At 43.9% G+C, this 9,571-nt stretch overlaps 1 non-coding gene across 1 annotated transcript; it reads left to right on the top strand.

The window, feature by feature from the left end:
• Positions 1-8,526: 8,526 nt before the first annotated feature.
• On the top strand, positions 8,527-8,598 carry Trnae-cuc (transfer RNA glutamic acid (anticodon CUC)). Its single transcript has one exon. It is a non-coding gene; the product is annotated as a tRNA-Glu (tRNA).
• The last annotated feature ends 973 nt before the right edge of the window (positions 8,599-9,571 follow it).

Below are 9,571 nucleotides of genomic sequence, written 5' to 3'. Positions count from 1 at the left end.
GATAAAAAAAAAAGACAATATCCCTGAGAGAAAGAAGGATGCTGATAAATAAAAAATAAAAATATATAAAATATATATGTAATAGTTTTTTTTGTATGTGACGTAACGAATACCAACGGACGTCACATCACCTAAGCGAGCTTTAATGTTGGTATTCCAGGCTGACCCTTGGAAAATTCTGAGCCCCGTTTGATGTGCTGCCTTTTCTTATTTGTCCTTGTTGTTTGTTTATGTATGGCTTCTAGCCGATTTTAAATTAAAGTTGTTTTGCCCTTAAGGCGTCAGATTGTTTGGGCGTTCAGCCTAAATTAGAGAAACATTTTAAGCTAAGACCTTCTGTCTTTTAAATTCAAATTCCTGTTTTTCAGTCTTAAGTTATTGGCCTTCAGCCGATTTTAAATTAAAGTTGTTTTGCCCTTAGGAGGTGAGATTGTTTGGGCTTTCAGCCTAATTTAGAGAAATGTTTTAAGATGAGGCCTGCTGCCTTTCAAAATTGAAATTCTTGTTTCGGAGTCTTAAATGATTGGCCTTCAGCCGATTTTAAATTAAACTTGTTTTGACCCGAGGTGTGAGATTGAATGGCGCATTTTGCGCGGGAATTAAGTTCTAAAATTAATGCTTGGCTTGCTCTGTTTTAATGTTTTCTTTACTCTTGTAATGTCTGTCAAATGAATAAAGTAGTACGTTCGAGTGCAACTGACAGCGACTCATTTTGGCCCCTTTCCACAAATTAAACTACCTGTCCTGTCCTGGGGGAATAGCAGGGAATCTCAGAACCCGTTGAAAGGTGGCTACACTGAGCCACAGCGCCAAAGATCGCACCAGAGGGTATTGTTCCGCCGCCTCCACTGGCAGTGATTATTGAGACGTAGCGGCAAGCAGTGCTTGCTGAGAAGTTGTGGTGGACACTGCTTGTCGTGAAGTCAGAGTGAGATGTGGTAGTGGAGAGTGTTGTCCCATGTTTTATGCAGTTATTTGATGGGAGAGATAGCAGATGTTATTCCAATGGAGATATTGTAATGATCTGAGTGCTTTTCGTCAATATATATGAAGGTAATAAGTATTATGTTGTTTTATTATTTGAGTGTCCTGAAAAGTGTGTCATTACAGGTTCAGTCAACAAAGCATCTGGCGTGTGTTCTTGTATTAGAGTGTAATTCTGGTTTTCTTGCGCAATTATACAATTTCTAATTTTCTTTTATCACGTCAGTATAATTGGTATTTAAAAATTCTTGTCTTGTTGAAGTAGAACCGTGCCAGATGTGCGTTGAGTCATACTACCACATACATAACAGCTACACTTGTGCTTTGTTGGTTTCGTAGGTTTTATAGTTGCTGGGGACTTAATTAATTAACTGTGTTAACGAAAATTTTCTTACATTCTTTGTTGTCATTCTAAGCAGTCAGACTGCGTACTAAAACTAGTCAGGGCCAGCCGTTTACGAGACTTGCGTAATCGGACTTACAGCTACTAAAAAAAAAATATTTGCATTATATATTTAAATTAAGCCCCCATGCACCGTGTATTAACTTTATTTCTAGTTTAGGCCAATTGGCGTACATGCTTACAAGTATCTTCCAAAACGCAGGGCATAAAATCAGTATATTTCCGCCGCTCTTAAATTGGTTTCTGTCGCTGAAAGAAAGGTAGCGTCTAGCGTTTTGTGCAGTCCTTTGGACTACGGACTATTTCTGTACCCAACAGAAGGATCGTCTACGGTAGAGGGGCAAAGTATGAATATTACACACTTTATCCAGCTAAGGAAAATGGAGCAGATGCTTTGGTTCTCTTTTCAATTAGATGTTCTCTACTGTGGACCTAAAGCGGCTCGTGCAGGCATCATTAGTTTAGGGGCGCTTTCTTAGAGAACCTGGAAAAAAAGCATTTTACGATTCTTTTCGCAACAAAAGGTGGATTCCGAGACGGCTATGCACAGAAAATCGAAGACACCAATGCAAAGCAAATGGGAAAATTTTTTACGATGTATCACAAACTTTCTGATCTCGAACAAACTAGAAAATGTTGCTGATACCTTTATCAAAAAAAAAAAAAAAAATTCAAATGGCTCTAAGCACTATGGGACTTAACATTTGAGGTCATCAGTCCCCTAGAACTTAGAACTACTTAAACCTAACTGAAGACATCACACACATCCAAGCCCGAGGCAGTAATCGAACCTACGACCGTAGCAGCAGCGCCGTTCCGGACTGAAGCCCCTAGAACCGCTCGGCCAAACCGGCAGGCTTGCCTTTATCAGTTTCCGAGATACAGAGGTCCAAAGCTACCATACTTCTACACGTAAAAACACACGGAAAATCCGGTGTGAGATGCAAACGTAGTTTATAAAATGACGTAGCTCGGAGAAATATGCTGTAAAAGTGTGTCCGATACCACCATAAGGGTTTGGGAACTAAATCTCATAGTTCTCAAACAACTGCAACATTTTTGGTGCTCGTAAAATCTGTTTTCAGGCATAAAATTAGTTTTGCGTTATTTCAGTTCACACACAGTTTGTAATCAAAAGTATACGGGCACCTGACTAAAAATGACTCCCACGTTCGCCGGCAGCTGTGGTCGAGCGGATCTAGACGCTTCAGTCCGGAACCGCGTGGCTGCTTCAGTCCCAGGTTCGAATCCTGCCTCGGGCATGGATGTATGTGATATCCTTAGGTTATTTAGGTTTACATAGTTCTAAGTCTAGAGGACTAATGACGTCAGATTTTAACAAGGGAACCTCCCCATCGCACCCCCCTCAGATTTAGTTATAAGTTGGCACAGTGGATAGGCCTTGAAAAACTGAACACAGATCAATCGAGAAAACAGGAAGAAGTTCTGTGGAAGTAGGAAAAAAATAAGCATAATATACAAATTGAGTAGTCCATGCGCAACATAGACAGCATCAAGGACAGTCTGAGCTGGGGAGCGCCGTGGTCCCGTGGTTAGCGTTAGCAGCTGCGGGGCGGGAGGTCCTTGGTTCAAGTCTTCCCTAGAGTGAAAATTTTAAGTTTTTATTTTCAGACAATTATAAAAGTTCAGGCACTCACACAAAATCAACTTCACTCTCCAAAATTCCAGGACATGTTCAGATTTACTTGGGCTTATGCAGGATTTGACGGTCTACACACGGAAAAATTTGAAAACGTTAAAAACGTATTTTTTGACAGAGCATAGGGAAAACTGAGCGACTGTGAAACTGTTGCATTCATTTGTTGCAGTTTATTTGACAAACTTTTGTGTTTTCATCACTTTTTTGGGAGTGATTATCACATCCAGAAGAAAACCAAAATCGGGCAAGGTAGAAGAATCTTTTTACCCATTCGCCAAGTGTACAAGTTAGGTGGGTCGACAACATATTCCTGTCATGTGACGCACATGCCGGCACCAGTGTCGTATAGAATATGTCAGACGTGTTTTCCTGTGGAGGAATCGGTTGACCTATGACCCTGCGATCAAATGTTTTCGGCTCCCATTGGACGGGCACGTCCTTTCGTCTACTAATCGCACGGTTTTGCGGTGCGGTCGCAAAACACACACTAAACTTATTATAGTGAACAGAGACGTCAATGAACGAACGGACAGATCATAACTTTGCGAAAATAAAATTTTCACTCGAGGGAAGGCTTGAACCAAGAACCTTTTATTCCACAGCTGTCCACGCTAACCACGGGCCCATGGCGATCCTGAGCTCACCTCCTTGATGTTGCCTATCTTGCGGATGGACTAGTCAGTCTGTATATTTTGATTATTTTTTTCATAGTTCCATACAACTTTTTCCTGTTTTCTCGAGCGATCTGTGTTCAGTGTTTCAAGGACTATCCACTGTGCCAACTTATGACTAAATCTGGAGGGGGTGCGATGGGGAGGTTCCCTCGTAAGTACCATAGTGCTTAGAGCCATTTGAACCATTTTTTGACTTACAAGTTCTGGCGCCCTCCATCGGTAATGCTGGAATTCAGTATAGTGTTGGTCCACCCTTAGCCTTGATGACAGCTTCCACTGTCGCAGGCATACGTTCAGGCAAGTGCTGGAAGGTTTCTTGAGCAATGGCAGCCCATTCTTCACGGAAGAGAGGTATCCATGTCGGTCGGTGAGGCCTGGCTTGAAATCGGCATTCCAAAACATCCCAAAGGTGTTCTATAGAGTTCAGGTCAGGACTCTGTGCAGGCCAGTCCATTACAGGGGTGTAACTGTCGTGTAACCACTCCGCCACAGGCCGTGCATTACGAACAGGTTCTCGATCGTGTTGAAAGATGCAACGACATCCCCGAATTGCTCTTCAACAGTGGGAACCAAGAAGGTGCTTAAAACATCAGTGTAGGCCTGTGCTGTGATAGTGCCACGCAAAACAACAACGGGTGCAAGCCCCCTCCATGAAAAACACGACCACACCATAACATCACCGCCTCCGAATTTGTTGGCACTGCACATGCTGGCAGATGACGTTCACCGGGCGTTCGCCATACCCACACCCTGCCATCGGATCGCCCCATTGTGTACCGTGATTCGTCACTCCACACAACGTTTTTCCACTGTTCAATCGTCTAATGTTTACACTCCTTACATCAAGCGAGGCGTTGTTTGGCATATACCGGCGTGATGTGTGGCTTATGAGCAGCCGCTCGACCATGAAATCCAAGTTTCCCCACCTCCCGCCTGACTGTCATAGTACTTGCAGTGGATCCTGATGCAATTTGGAATTCCTGTGTGACGGTCTGGATAGATGTCTGCCGGTTACACATTACAACCCTCTTCAACTGTCGACAGTGTCTGTCAGTCAACAGACGAGGTCGGCCTGCACGCTTTTGTGCTGTACGTGTCCCTTCACGTTTCCACTTCACTATCACATCGGAAACAGTGGACCTAGGGATGTTTAGGAGTGCGGAAATCTCGCGTACAGACGTATGATACAAGTGACACCCAATCACCTGACCACGTTCGAAGTCCTTCCTCGGTGCGCCCCATTCTGCTCTCTCACGCTGTCTAATGACTGCTGAGGTCACTGGTATGGAGTACTTGGCAGTAGATGGCAGCACAATGCACCTAATATGAAAAACGTATGTTTTTGGGAGTGTCCGGATACTTTTGATCACATAGTGTATCACGTCTCGTTAAATTTCATGCCACCACTTCAGCTGACTCCATCCCAGCATTAAATTTACCATGGAGGTTGGAAGTGATGAGCTGGTTGCATTCTGGGACGTGATGGTCTACAAAAGACCAGATGGTATTCTGGGACATAGTGTTCACGGAAAACCGATGCACACAGACTGGTATCTGCACGCTAAGAGTTGCCATCCAATATACCAACGCAGTGGCGACCTTAGGACTCTGGTACGTAGAGCATTTGCCATTTCCGATGCGGAAAGAACTTGGTCATTACGTGCCTGTTTTTAAGTAAATTGGACACTGAGTGGCAGATTCGTCGGGCTATGGAGTTTAGACCATCCCTGAAATTGCACGAAGAGGAGCTTAGATATGTGGCCTTTATTCCTTATGCTGCGGGCATATTGTTCAAGATTGGAAGAATTTTAAGGAGTGTATTTTTTTCTGTTTTTCGTCTTTCCCTTAATTGCTCTAAATTCGTGTAGGTATGTACCGTCTATGCAACGAAATGAAGGCAGTTTGTTTGTTGCTATACGCGTTTCTCTTCTTCTATTTAGGAAGCATCATCAGGACCTGAAATACATGTTTCGTTTTATACGTACAATAAACGTATTATGTGGTAGATATAATACGCTGCTATATTACATTTTGTCGTGTTTTTCTCTTGTTTTTTTGCGTTAGAAGCAACTTTTGAAGCACAAGTTCCGTGTTGTGAATGTATCGTTCGGTGTTAATCACGATTTCCAGGGCTGTTAACTCATATGTGTGGTCCTGGAGGTGTATTTGTTAGTTTCCATATTCCAGCTGGTCGGTTTCTGGCGTTCTTTCACCGACATTTGCCACATCGCATACATCACTTGCACTTTCCATTTTGTGATCAACATATATGTGTTTTCGGTGTGTAGTGTTCCCAATCCCAACTGTTGTTTGTTTGTGTCGTGTTGTGGTTTGATATTTTTCATTCGTTTTGTGTGTGTGTGTGTGTGTGTGTGTGTGTGTGTGTGCGTGTGTGCGTGTATTGTTCTGATTTTTTTAAAATATGAATTTGTGTGTGTGTGTGTATGTGTATGTGTTTTGTCTTCATTTATTTATTTTTTATTTAAATATGAGTTTATGTGTGTGAGGGCAGGGAGGAGGGGAAAGAGACAGAGAGAGAGAGAGAGAGAGAGAGAGAGAGAAGAGGGAAAGGAGATTGGAAAATTTTGGAAATTTATGGTAAGGTCTTATGGGACCAAATTGCTGAGGCCATCGGCCCCTAAGCTTACACGCTACTTAACCTAACTTAAACTAACTTATGCTAAGGACGACACGCACACCCATGCCCGAGAGAGGATTCCAACCTCGGACGTGGGGAGCCGCGCGTACCGTGACAAGACGCCCTAGACCTCGCAGCTACCCCGGGTGCCGGAAAGGAGATTCATTGGTTATTTATCCTGATTACATTTCGGTTTGTTATTCTTCTGATGGCTAGCATAATCAGAGAATTATTATCGATTTGGTCGTTGAGTAGCTTCTTTTCGATTGCAATAGCTCTATGTATGTACAGGAGCTTTTTGTTGTGAATATTCACTGTGATAACTGTCACGTCACATTCCATGTTGGATGGTTCATGTCCATGTTTTATCAGGTGTTTGGCGAAGGTAGAACGCCTTTTTTGATATTTCCAACTTCTTATATGTTCTTTGTATCTAATTTTGCAGTTCCTGCTTGTCATCCCCAGATATACTGATTTGCATTCTTGGCATCCTAGCTGGTATATACCTGCTACTTGGTCTTTATCTGGTTTGTCTGTTGTTTGTAAATGTGACTGGAGTGTGCTTGTTGTTCTGTAAGCTATGTGTAAACCCTGTTTCTTTAGAATATTTGCTATCTTGTGTGTTTCTTTGTGTTTGTATGTAAGAGTGTACTATTTTTTCTGTTATTCATGTCATGAGTGTTATTGTTTTGTGTTTCAGCGTGTGTTGTAGTGTCTGGGGGGGGGGGGGGGGTTATTTAGTGTTTGTGTTCCCTGCTTGTCTTGATTTTTCTTTAGTTGTGTTTTAATTTTTTGGCTTAGTTTTTGTACTCTACATAGTTTTCTTTGCTGAGTGGGATGTTATTTAGTCTGTGTAACATGCGTCGTAGGACCGCTAATTTTTTATGTCCCTGGTGGTCGGATGAAGCATGTATAATTATGTTTGTGACTGTTGGCTTTGTGAAGATGTCAAATGTGTGTTTTTTGTTGTCTCTCATTATTGTTACATCCAAGAAATGTAACTGCTTGGTGTTTCTTTTTCTATGGTGAATTGAATATTTTTATAATTGTTGTTTATATCTGTTTAAAGTTTATCAGTTTTCCTCCGTTGGTTCATCAAACATAAAGGTTATGTCGTCCAGATATCTGTAGCAGTAAACTATTTTGTATCCTTTCTCTGTGATGACTGTATCAAAGGCTGTGTTTTATATTGGTTGATGAATATGTTTGCCAGTGTTCCTGAAACTGGGGATCCCATTGGTAGCCCATCTTCTTGTAAGTAAAATTCCTTTTCAAATTGGAAGTAATTTTGGGATGTGATTGCTTTGAAGGTTTTAGTTATTTCATTAATATTGTTTGCAGGTAGTTTCTTGTATGTCAGTAAGTTTTCTTCAGATGGTTCAAATGGCTCTGAGCACTATGGGACTTAACATCTGAGGTCATCAGTCCCCTAGAACTTAGAACTACTTAAACCTAACTAACCTAAGGACATCACACACATCCATGCCCGATGCAGGATTCGAACCTGCGATTGTAGCGGTCACGCGGTTCCAGACTGTAGCGCCTAGAACCGCTCGGCCATCCCGGCCGGCAAGTTTTCTTCAATTAGTTTTATTGTGTCTGCGGTGGGTAGTGAGGTGCACATGTTCTCCATGCCAAAAGACATGAGTGATGCTGTTTGTGGGATGCGTAAGTGTTTTATTTGTTTCCAGAATGAGATTTTCACTCTGCAGCGGAGTGTGCGCTCATATGAAACTTCCTGGCAGATTAAAACTGTGTGCCCGACCGAGACTCGAACTCGGGACCTTTGCCTTTCGCGGGCAAGTGCTCTACCAACTGAGATACCGAAGCACGACTCACGCCCCGTCGTCACAGCTTTACTTCTGCCAGTACCTCGTCTCCTACCTTCTAAACTTAACAGAAGCTCTCCTGCGAACCTTGCAGAACTAGCACTCCTGAAAGAAAGGATATTGCGGAGACATGGCTTAGCCACAGCCTGGGGGGATGCAAGGTTTGCAGGAGAGCTTCTGTAAAGTTTGGAAGGTAGGAGACGAGATACTGGCAGAAGTAAAGCTGTGAGTACCGGGCGTGAGTCGTGCTTCGGTAGCTCAGATGGTAGAGCACTTGCCCGCGAAAGGCAATGGTCCCGAGTTCGAGTCTCGGTCGGGCGCACAGTTTTAATCTGCCTTCCGGTGTGGTCTAGTGGCTAGGATACCTGGCTCTCACCCAGGAGGCCCGGGTTCGATTCCCGGTACCGGAAGGGTAGTTTTACGGCTTTTATGAAATGTTCGGACTGGAATAGCCAACAACCGCCTACGAGCCCTGGACATCGTCCAAAGGACCCAGTATGTTAACACACATTTAGCGTCACGCATTCCGCACATCGCCCAGATATTACCTATACCGGTGATGTTAGGTCGCCGTATACTTGCGGCTTTTGGGTCCTTCGTGAGTTCAGGAATGCTTTTCGAGATCAAATATGAGACTCTCACCCTTCCCCCGGATCGAGGAGGGCTTGGCCTTTATCACGTTCATGACAGAGCGGTCGCCCTATTTGTGAGCACATTAGTCAAACTATGGCACCGCCGTCCGGACAGTTTGACCAGTTTGTTAATAGAAGAACTAGCGCCGCCCTCCCTGTTGCCGCCCGTGCCGATACACCACGTCCCCTCCTCGCTCTTCTACATCGGTGTCTTTTACCTCGAACTCAGTTACGTTCGGCTTGCCTTACCAGCGACTCACCTGGCGACGGCAAAGGTGGTTTATAGGGTCCTGCAACGTGGACGACCCGATAACGTCGTGGAGAGGAAGCACCCGAACGTCAACTGGCGACTAGTGTGGAGGACAATTCACCACGTAACACTGGACACTGACGTCACGGCGATGTGGTATATCACTGTCAACGGTAAGCAGGTGACCAGATCACGGCTACATGCGATCCACATGGTCGACTCACCCACGTGCGCGAGCTGCGGCGTTCAAGACAACGATGAACACCGTCTTAGCTGTGTCGAGTCTACGGCAGTGTGGCACTTAGTGAGGCAAATGTCAGCATACTTCCTTCGGGTAACGCCGAATCATATCGACCCCAAGACTATCCTATTCCCGGATGAGACGTATTACCCACGCACTGAAACTAATGCAATGACGTGGCTTCGTGGACATGCAGTGCATTATTCGTTTCAAGACGGCACTAAGGACGCTTTAGACTTTTGGAACTATTTGCAGGAACG

This window comes from Schistocerca cancellata, chromosome 11 (genome assembly GCF_023864275.1).
Source record: "Schistocerca cancellata isolate TAMUIC-IGC-003103 chromosome 11, iqSchCanc2.1, whole genome shotgun sequence".
NCBI lineage: Eukaryota > Metazoa > Arthropoda > Insecta > Orthoptera > Acrididae > Schistocerca > Schistocerca cancellata.
This window is presented reverse-complemented; position numbering and strand designations above follow the sequence as displayed.